This window comes from Danio aesculapii, chromosome 23, assembly GCF_903798145.1.
Source record: "Danio aesculapii chromosome 23, fDanAes4.1, whole genome shotgun sequence".
Taxonomy (NCBI): domain Eukaryota; kingdom Metazoa; phylum Chordata; class Actinopteri; order Cypriniformes; family Danionidae; genus Danio; species Danio aesculapii.
The window spans coordinates 7530947-7542486 of record NC_079457.1 but is presented as its reverse complement, the minus strand read 5'-3'; the positions used below and the strand labels follow the sequence as shown (position 1 = coordinate 7542486).

At 34.9% G+C, this 11540-nt stretch overlaps 1 protein-coding gene across 1 annotated transcript in view; it reads left to right on the top strand.

Annotated features, from left to right (window-relative positions):
- Positions 1 to 6705: 6705 nt before the first annotated feature.
- Positions 6706 to 11540, top strand: part of elovl4b (ELOVL fatty acid elongase 4b) — a 26363-nt gene continuing 21528 nt past the window's right edge. The window contains 1 exon segment of the mRNA XM_056449186.1: positions 6706 to 6883. The gene's annotated coding sequence lies outside the window, so the exon portion shown is untranslated.

Here is an 11540-nt window from a genome sequence, read left to right as displayed (position 1 = left end):
GCTGAGTTTTTAGCATCATTACTCCAGTCTTCAGTGTCACATGATCTTTCAAAAATTATTCTAATATGCAAATTTTATTATTATTATTTATTTATAGAAATGCAATGAATTATTCCTGTGATGCAAAGCTGAATTTTTAGCATCATTACTCGAGTTTGCCGTGTCACATGATCCTTCAAAAATCATTTTAATATGAAAATTTTATTATTATTATTAATAATAATAATAATAATAACAATAATAATAATAATAATAATAATAATAATAATAATAATAATAATAATAAATCATCATCATCATCATCATTTAGTTTGCAGAAATGGAAATAGAAAATTAAAATTTTCTGTATTGTCTGTCAGTTGATCAATTTACTGTGTGCTTGCTGAATAATAATATCAAAAATAACTCCATACTTTTAAATTACAGTATATTACAACACTTTACAGTAACAGTATGTGAAAAATAATGCACTAATACCTAAATTAAATATCATCAAAACTTAACCATTACAACATAGATCATTTAATATGGATTCATTTGTGAAAAGGGGACACAAAGTATGAATTATTTCAAAAATTAAAGGTTTAACTAAAATTTACCCAATTTTTTTTTTTGAATTTTCACCATCATTCATTCATTCATTCATCTTTTCGTATTAGTCCCTTTATTAGTCCGGGGTCGCCACAGCGGCATGAACTGCCAACTTATCCAGCACGTTTTTTATGCAGCGGATGCCCTTCCAGCCACAACCCATCTCTGGGAAACATCCATACACACTAATTCACACTCATCCACTACGAACAATTTATCCTACCCAATTCACCTGTACCGCATGTCTTTGGACTGTGGGGGAAACTGGAGCACCCAGAGGAAACCCACGCGGACACAGGGAGAACATGCAAACTCCACACAGAAACGCCAACTGACCCAGCCGAGGCTCGAACCAGTGACCTTCTTGCTGTGAGGCGACAGCACTACCTACTGCGCCACTGCGTCACCTATTTTCCCCATCATCTAGTTTCAAAACTTCATAAGTTTTTTTCTTCTCTTGAAGAAAGCTAAAAACCTGCAACCATTTTCATCCATAGTATTTGTTTTTCCTACTATAGAAGTCAATGGTTACAGGTTTTCAGCATTCTTCAAGAGAAGCAAGAAACCTGTAACCATTGATTTTCATAGTATTTGTTTTCCTACTATGGAAGTCAATGGTTACAAGTTTTCAGCATTCTTCAAGAGAAGCAAGAAACCTGTAACCATTGATTTTCATAGTATTTGTTTTCCTACTATGGAAGCCAATGGTTACAGGTTTCCTTTTTTCTTGAAGAATGATGAAAACCTGTAACCATTGACTTCCATAGTAGGAAAACAAATACTATGAAAGGCAATGGTTACTGGTTTTCAGTGTTCTTCACGAGAAGCAAGAGACCTGTAACCATTGACTTCTATAGTAGGAAAAACAAATACTACGAAAGTCAATGGTTACAGGTTTGGAGCATACTTCAAGATAAGCAAGAATCCTGTAACCATTGACTTCCATAGTAAAAAAAACAAATACCATGAAAGTCGAAGGTTATCGGTTTTCAGCTTTCTTCAAATGAAGCAAGAGACCTGTAACCATTGAATTCTATAGTAAAAAAAACAAATACTATGAAAGTCAATGGTTACCGGTTGTCAGCGTTCTTCAAGAGAAACAAGAGGCCTGTAACCATTGACTTCTATAGTAAAAAAAACCAAATACTGTGAAAGTCAATAGTTACCGGTTATCAGTGTTCTTCAAGAGAAGCAAGAAACATGTAACCATTGACTTCCATAGTAAGAAAACAAATACCATGGAAGTCAATGGCTATCGGTTTTCAGCGTTCTTCATGAGAAGCAAGAGACCTGTTACTATTGACTTCCATAGTAGGAAAAACAAATCCTACGAAAGTCGATGGTTACAGGTTTTCAGCGTTCTTCAAGATAAGCAAGAATCCTGTAACCATTGACTTCCATAATAGGAAAACACATACTATGGAGATCAATGGTGACAGGTTTTGAGCATTCTTTAAAATATCTGCTTTTGTGTTCAACAGAAGAAATTAAGTAAAATAGGTTTTAAAGAAATGAACAGTGAGTAAACGACAGATGTATTTATCGCTTTAAATAACAAATATATGTTTGCAGTTTACAAATAAAGCCGTACAGAATGACTCCTATCCCAGTATTCGTTTAAATTGAAGCACTATAGGAGTATTCAAGCACTGCTCAAGTGAACTGTAAAATAATCAAATATATAGCAAAAATACAGAAGCAATGGCAAACGTTCTGTTCCAGAAAGAAAGCAAACCTGTGTCCATGGTTTTCTGCAGTGAGTACAGAGTTGTGTTTTTGTGGTTCAGCCGTCAGCGTGACACACAGGTGAGATCATGTGTTTTAGCCTGAACTCCTTCATCACCTCCTGCTGCTCAGTCTGCACATCTGCTCCTGCAGCGCTGCGTCCTGCTGCGACTGATCGTGGACGAACCACTGTTAAACAAACACCTGTGAGACACATAAAAACACAGTCCCAGAGATGAGCCGTCATGATCAATCACCCCTCAGCCTGCTGTCTGAATACCAGTGCTGGCAAGAGGACTGAAAAATCATAAATCACTAAATCAAATATGTTAGATTAACTAAAAGTTACTTTGACTTAATGAAATGGAGTTACTGTAACTCATAATCTGTTTATATTAAGCAAAACTCAAGCCAAATGTGTTATGAATTAATTTTGTTTTTCTGTTAACATAACTCTAATGCTAGAAGAAATACCAAACCATTTGAGTAGCTATATAGTTGTATAGCAACCCAACACTGGGAAACACCCATACACTCTCACATTCACACACTCATACACTATGGACAATTTAGTTTATTCAATTCACCTATAGCACATGTGTTTGGACTGTGGGGGAAACCGGAGCATCTGGAGGAAACCCACCCCAAGACGGGAAAACCATGCAAACTCTACACAAAAATGCCAACGGGCCCAACCGGGACTTGAACCTGTGACCTTCTTGCTGTGAGGCAACAGTGCTAACCACTATGCCACGCAACATAATGTCATACTAATTATTTTATCCATTGTTTGATTAAACAGTCAAAATAGCAACATAAATACAACATTATATTCTTCAAGTAACTAACTGAGGTAGTAACAGCAAATATGAGACGTATTGTTGTATAATGCATACTAATTCACATACTAAAATGAAAGACATACTCGCTTACATAGCTACAATTTACCAATATTAAAGGGGTTTGTTTACTCAAAAATGAAAATTTCTTCATTAATGCACACTCAAATGCTTCTAAACGTTTATGTATTTCTTTCTACTGTTGAACACAAAGGAAGATATACTGAAGAATGTTAAAAATAGCAGCCATACAGTAGAAATAATAAATATTATGTAAGTCAGTGGCTGTTTTTATCAACATTCTTCAGTATATCTTCTAGGAAGAAACTCCTAGAAGTAAAAAGTAAATAGACCATTTTGAGGGATGTAAACAATAACAATGGTCCTAATGTATTTCCTGTATTACATTTTTAATTGCAAAAGCCTCCAAGAATCCAAAAAAGTCCACATATTGATAACTATTATTATGGTAGCCGCTTTAACATTAAGATATGATTAAATTGCCTCTTGTAACAGTTATGAAATAGTTTAACAACAAGCAGGAAATGTGAGAGGGGTCTGGATGCAGACCTGGTGCAGTGCAGTCTGTGCTGCATCCAATGCTTTTTAATGGCTCAGCTAATCCTACCCCTCACAATGACGTCACTCACTCAATTGATTGCATTGTGTCTGACATTGCATCGCTTAGTGATGCAATCTCAGCTTGCATCATGAAGGCTGCATCCAGATACTATTGGGAAATGTTCATGGGCCTGTGACATTGCCACTTTGAAATAGTCTATAAATGACGGTAGAAATGACATTTTCGGGTGAACTTTAGTTCTGTCTTGACTTTGTTTTTTATTTATTTACTTATTTATTTTAATGCCATATCATCACCATTGGCTATATTCATGGCAAAACCTATACTAAATAAACAATGTATAACAATCATATCAGTTTCTTAACAAACATACATTGTACAAAAAAACATTGAAGAGTTTAGTTTGATTAAAAATCAGAAGACACCTTTTTTAAACATTTCCCTTAAAATATCTCCTGAATAAAAATATTTTCTAATATCATTAAAATATACAAATTCTATTAAAATACGTCTAAATAATCTTGCACAAGTCACAGATTGGTTTTTCTTCCCCTTTCAATAATATGAGTGTATGAGTCTTCAGTATGCGATTCTGCATCTCGTAACGAATGAATTTTCGTTTTCATTTCATTGTACATTTCTACTTTGTTTTTAATTCACTTTTTGGCAACATGGACGTACAATGTTGTCTGTGAAGGTGCGAAATTGGTAGCTAACCCTGCTAAAAAAAACTGCTAAAACCAGCCAAAACCAACTATGTTTGGCTTTAACCAGACTGGTCAAGCTGGTTTTAGCTGGTCATTTTCCAGCCTGACCAGCTAAGATCAGGCTGGAAATGACTGGTAACCTGGAAATAGCCAAAACCACTCTAAAACCAGGCTGGTGGACCAGCTAAAACCAGCCAACCAGCTTAGGCTAGTTTCAGCTGTTTTATTCAGCAGGAAAATGTAAACAAATATGGAAACGTAAGGTTAAAACTTGGTCCACCACATCACAGTGAGCATAAGTTGGACAAAGCTTTTAAATAATACGATAAAAAATACCATTTTGCAATATCAAGTGACATTAAGGCCTACCTGTTTTGTGGAGCTAAATTTAGCGTAATGAGTGAAACCGGAAGAGGCCAGCTGGGCAATTCAGTTGTATCCTACTTTGTAACATGTATAAGACAGTTCATTAAATAATCATAAAATGACAGGAAATGGTTATATTATTTGCGCTATGCGCCATAAGTTTGCAATATCAAGCTGCTTAACGAGCGTTGTAATTTACAGCAAATTATAACTTATGAAAACAGAAGTCCTGGCACATTCAGATTGCATGCCTACATTTCCAGTCTTTTTTAAATAGGCTAATGAAAATGTATAAGGTTTTGGGGTATAAACATACAGACTGTATGAATTTTACTGATTCATAAACGTTTTTTCGACCCGGATAAGAAATAATTAACGTTGTTTTAGGGTCTGCTGCCCCCTTGTGTTTACACTGTGTCCTCACAATAAGACTTAATATTTCAGCAACAGGTTAGTTACCCTGTTCAGTTAATCATGTTAAACAGTATAACATTAATTAATGAACGTTATTGCATGCCAATTATTGATGCAGAAGAACACAATATTAACCAAATTAAAATATAGCACATTATATACATGTATAAGTGCAGTTAAATGAACTAAATAAGAAAAATATATAAATAACTTCATTCATTCATTTATTTTATTTTTGGCTTAGTTCCTTTATTAATCTGGTGTCGCCACAGCGGAATGAACCACCAACTTATCCAGCATATGCAGCGGATGCCCTTCTAGCTGCAACCCATCACTGGGAATAATTTTAGCCTACATTATAATTCAAGACATTACATAAGCTACAGTAAAATATAATCTAATTATCTGAATACATAACACAATCCTGGGTAGCACGGTGGCTCAGTGCTTAGTACCAAGAAGGTCGCTGGTTCGAGTCCTAGCTGGGCATTTTTCTGTTGCATGTTTTCCCCGTGTTGGCGTGGGTTTCCTTCCAGTGCTCCGGTCCAGTCTAAAGCAATGCCTGAATTGAATAAACTAACTTGGCCGTAGTGTATAAGTGTGAATGTGAGTGTATTGATGTTTCCCAGTACTAGGTTGCAGCTAGAAGGGCATCCGCTGTGTAAAACATATGCTGGATAAGTTGGCGGTTCATTCCGCTGTGGCGACCGCTGATTAATAAAGGGACTAGGCCAAAAAGAAAATGAATCAATGAAATTGGCCGTAGTGTATGAGTGTGAATTAGTGTGTATGGATGTTTGCCAGTACTGGGTTGCAGATGAAAGGGCATCCGCTGTGTAAAACATATGCTTGATAAATTGGCGGTTCATTCTGTGGTGGCGACCCCTGATGAATAAAGGGACTAAGCCGAAGGAAAATGACTGAATAACACAATCTTGTCTATTGAAAACAAAACATAATGCTAATTAACAGCAATTATTAACATAATGCTAATTAATCTGTGTATGTATGTTTATGTATGTAAGATAAATGTGAAATAAATATATTTTCAGTTTAAAAAAGTCAAGATAAAATCAATAAACGCATGTAAAAACATATGTAACAGCCACTATAACATAAAATATTTATTAAATATAAAATAGTGAACATAGAAACTGTTATATACACAAAATTGAGTAGCCCACAATTAAAATAGCTACTCAAACCTAAACGAAACGCGCGAAGCTAGCTAATTAGCTATAATGACGTCATATGCGATACATGTTTTGCTGGGTCCCCAAATAGACAGCGTTTATGTAAAAATAATAAGTGCTGCTCGTGCATCTCTCGTCTCCCCCGGATAAGATAACGCTTTAACGCTCAAACAAAGGAGTTATCCGAGCGCACCGGCATGAGCCCCACATGGCGCGACTGCGCATGCTCAGTGGCGGACAGACCGGCGTCCAGTCACCGTCAGACGCACCGCTCAGAAGCGTTTGCCTCATATGCTCCAGTCCCGTTAGTTACACTCCATTTGCCTTCGCGTTATTATTGCCAAAAAACCTTGGGGTTGATGCGTTTAAACGCACACTGTAGATTTAAATATAGACAATTATTCACTCGCATATTTAACCTGGGCTGCAGCACACCTGATGTCGACATAGGCACGCACTCGTAAGGTAAGACCGTGTTTCATGTGTCTAATGCATTTTACTTCAATCTAGATGTGCTTGTCTCGGAAATCGTCATGCATTTTAATGCAAATTAAATGTTACTTCAATATGTCAGTTCCGGTTTAATCGCTTTAATGGAGATTAGCCACTTGTTTAAAGGCCTTTAAGTTTCTATGCTGCTCTAAAATAAATGTTTTATTTTATTTTATTCCATTTCAAATCGTGTAGTAGCTCTTTAAAGAACATAGAACATAATATACAGATCTGGGAATTTGTTTTATTATTATAATGGACGCATAATTAGTTGTGTGTATGTGTGCCTGATATTAACCATTACTGTGTCCTTCATTATTGTAATGAATGATCAATAAATAATGTGATTTATTGACTATTTGTAACTAATAAAGCAAATGTTCCATATAAAGTATATTAAGGCTATTAAAAAAAAGATAAACCTTAAGATACTGCAAATAAATGTATTTTAATCTGTACGTATGCTATAAAAAATAGCTGTGGAATACCTTAATTTGCAACTAATAACAATATAATAGCTAATTATATGACCAATTAAACAATAAATCCTTATTTACTGTCACTTTGAAGTTTGTTTCATTGAACGGACACTCAAAAATATATATATTTCTGCTTCTTGTTCAAACTATGTATTTAATATGCGCTGAAACAACACATTTCTTGATATTCTTATATATTTAACTGACAACTTAATTGTTTTATGTTTAATTCAGTTAAATTTGTTAAAACAATTAAGTCTTAATCTATTTGTGTTGGACAACATGAGGTAATTGTGTGGAACCCAGCATTTTTACAGTCTACAATACATGCTCAATTTATTTATATCACTCATAATTGTCAGACTATACAGTGGACAGCGTTCTATTGGTTCTGAAAAAGTTTTATAACTCAGTGTATCTTATAGTTGGAGCATCTGGTGGTGATAACCTTGATGGTGATCATCCGTTTGAGTGCTGCGGCCTCAGATGTGGGTCGATGGGCATTTGTACTTACACTTTAAGCTCGTAGATCAAAAGGAATTAAAGCCTGACGGACAAATGCTGGTGAAACCTGCTGACACACGCGCACGGAGGCTTTTGTCTTCACCGGGGACTCACAGGAACTTTGCACTGTTTATTTTACCAGAGCTTCATCTCTGCCGTTTTGTGGTGCAAAATCGTCTGTGGCCTCTGCACGTTAAATGGCCTCAAAACATCTAAATATGCTTTGCAAATTTGCAAATTAACTATCTAATTAAAGATATAGTAGGTTAAAAATTACAATTCTGCCATCGTTTACTCACCCTTGACTTGTTCCAAATCATTTTCAGTTGAACTGTTCTAATGAACATAAAAGAAGATGTTTTGAAGAATGTTGGAAACCTGTAACCATTGACTTGCATAGTGTTTTGTTTTTTCCTACTTTAAAGTCAGTAGTTACACTGAGGTAAGGTTGGTTTTATATTTGCATATTCAGACTTTCTCCTTAATAATATAATTTCAGAAGCACAGAATCGTCTGCAGCCTCTTTGCACATGTTAAATAGCCTGAAAAACCTATTTGGAGGGCAAATAAGCCATCTAAATATCTCTAAATTAACTATGTAATTAAAGGTATATTAGGCCAAAAATGAAAATTCTGCCATCATTTACTCACCCTTGATTCGTTCCAAACCAATCTGAGTTGTATTTCTGTTGAACACAAAAGAAGATGTTTTGAAGAATGTTGGAAATCTGTTGTAACCGTTGACTTCCATCGTATTAGTTTATTCTTACTATAAATTCAATGGCTTCATTGATGTAAAGTTGATTTTATATTTGCATATTCAGACTTTTTCTTTAATAATATAATTTCACAAACGCGAAATTATCTGCGGCCTCTTTGCACATTAAATGGCCTCAAAACATATTTGGAGAGCAAATAAGCTGTCTAAACTATGTAATTTGAAGGTATAATAGGCCAAAAATGACAATTCTGCCATCATTTACTCACCCTTGCCTCGTTCCAAACCAATTTGAGTTGTATTGTTCTGTTGAACACCAAAAGAAGATATTTTGAAGAATGTTGGATACCTGTAACCATTGACTTCCATAGTATTTGTATTTCCTATTAAGTCAACGGTTTCATTGAGGTAAAACGTTGTTTTATATTAGCATATTTTGACTTTCTCCTTAATAATATAATTTTAGAAGCACAAAATCATCTGCTGCATTTTTGCACTTGTTAAATAGCCTCAAAATATATTTGGAGAGCAAACAAGCCATCGAACTATATTTAAATTAACTATGTTGACCTAATTAAAGGTATAATAGGCCAAAAATAATTTCATTTACTGAAAATGCTTACCTTTGACTTATTCCAAACCAATTGGAGTAGTGGTCCACCAAAAGAAGATATTTTGAAGAATGTACTTGTTACAGAAACCTGTAACCATTGACTTGTCTAGTATTTGTTTTTCCTACTAAGTCAATGGTTTCATCATATATTGTTTTGAAGTCTACTTAAATGCATTTTTTAGACTGAATATCCAAAGTACAACATAGGGACCATGTCACAAGTTGTCACTGTTCAAAACTGAATGAATGTGCAAATATTAAAACCAACTTTACCTCAATAATGGTATTTCAGGTTAACATTCTTCAAAATATTAGAGGAATATTAGCAACCGGTAATCATTTACTTCCATAGTAGGAAAAAAACACATGGAAGTGAATGGTTACACAACTTATTTTGTGTTCAACAGAACAATAAAACTCAATCTGGTTTGGAACAAGTCAAGGGTGAGTAAATGATGGCAGAATTGTCATTTTTGGGTGAACTAGCACTTAAGAAAGGTTATCAAGATGGTCTACATACACAGTTTTCATGCAAAAAATAAGTAGTTTGGTTTTTAATTAAAAAAAAAACTATTATTATTATAATTTTTTAATTATTAAAAAAGCTTTTATTAAATACACCGGGGAGCTCAGTGTTGAGATCATTTGTCTATGAATGTTTATTAATATTGCTAATTTCAGAAAAGAAACAATTCACCCCCCCCCCCCCCCCCCCGCCAAAAAATCCTTTTGTTTACTTATTTTCAGCCCATTAAATTACAAAAATTATATTTAATTACCCATTCATGAAGACCACAACTCCCATGATTCCACATCATCATCAAACTACACCTTTGTTTGTAAGATGTTATATGCTGTTCATTCATTCATTCATTTTCCTTGAGCGGAATGAACCGCCAACTATTCCAGCATGTGTTTTACACAGCGGATGCCTTTCCAGCTGCAACCCAGTACTGGGAAACACCCATACACTCTCACAATCACACACATACACTACGGCCAATTTAGTTCATCCAATTCACCTATAGCGCATATGTTGGGACTGTGGAGGAAACCGGAGGAAACCCATGTCAACATGGGGAGAACATGCAAACTCCACACAGAAATGCTAACTGGCCCAGCCAGGACTCGAACTAGCGACCTTCTTACTGTGAGGCGACAGTGCTAACCACTGAGCCACCTTGTCACATGATGTCCATTACATAATTATATAAAAAAAAAAACTATGCCTTTGTTTGTTGTGAATTCTCGCCCTCTAGTGGCGAAAATGCCATATTAGGCTTTTATATCAGTTATATCCCCAATTCTGTAGCACTGCTGATTCCACTAAATTACATTTGGGACTAGTCCCGCATACAACTGTGCTGTTTTCCCTCAGTTTGTTACTGTGCAAAACGATAGGGCCTCTAAATAATGCACAGACATCAGCAGGGCCACTTCAGACAGGCCGATTATGCAACGTCGCTGGTGAACTGACTTATATTAATTCTGCTTACCTTGCACTCAGGTGTGGAATATGCTTTAGAGATGCTTCTCGCTAAGCTGAGAGAATAGCATAAGAATAAACGTACGCATCTGTCAAAGTGTTGTCGGGGCTCTGTTTGGTGCATTTAAGGGAACTCAAACTTCAGTCACAAGTTGTTCTCTTTGGTAGATATGAATCTTTATTGCATGATTTACATTTATCATCTTTTAGCTGCCAATGTTATGGTAGTTGAGTATATTTTATCCTAAACTATTATATAATATTCTGTTTTTATTAGATACAAATTTATTATGTCTGAAAATATTTTACAATCTTACTGCATATTTTATTTGTAGCCTGGATATGTTTTGGTGGTACAATTATATGGTGTATTAGTTGAATTGTGTTTTGATTTGTTTTGATATGTTGCCTATGATGTTCAATAGGTTTTCCTGATAAAATAAAAGTTTAAATAAAATAAAGAGGTTGTTCGAAAGATTAAAATTTACTTACTATTTAGTCTTTCTCAAGTGGTTCCGAGTCTTTATGTGTTTCTTTATTCTGTTGAACACAAAAGAAGATATTTAGAGGCATGCTAGAAACCGGTAACCATTGATTTTCATTGTAGGAAAAAACACATGGAAGTGAATGGTTACACAACTTCTTTTGGGTTCAAGGCAAGGCAAGTTTATTTATATAGCACATTTCATACACAGTGGCAATTCAAAGTGCTTTACACAAACAGGGATAAAAGAAACAAGTATAAGAAAAATTAAAACAAATAATAAAAATGGTTAAAAAAATAAAATAAGCATAAAAACAGATAAAATGTGTTATAAAAGAATGAAAAA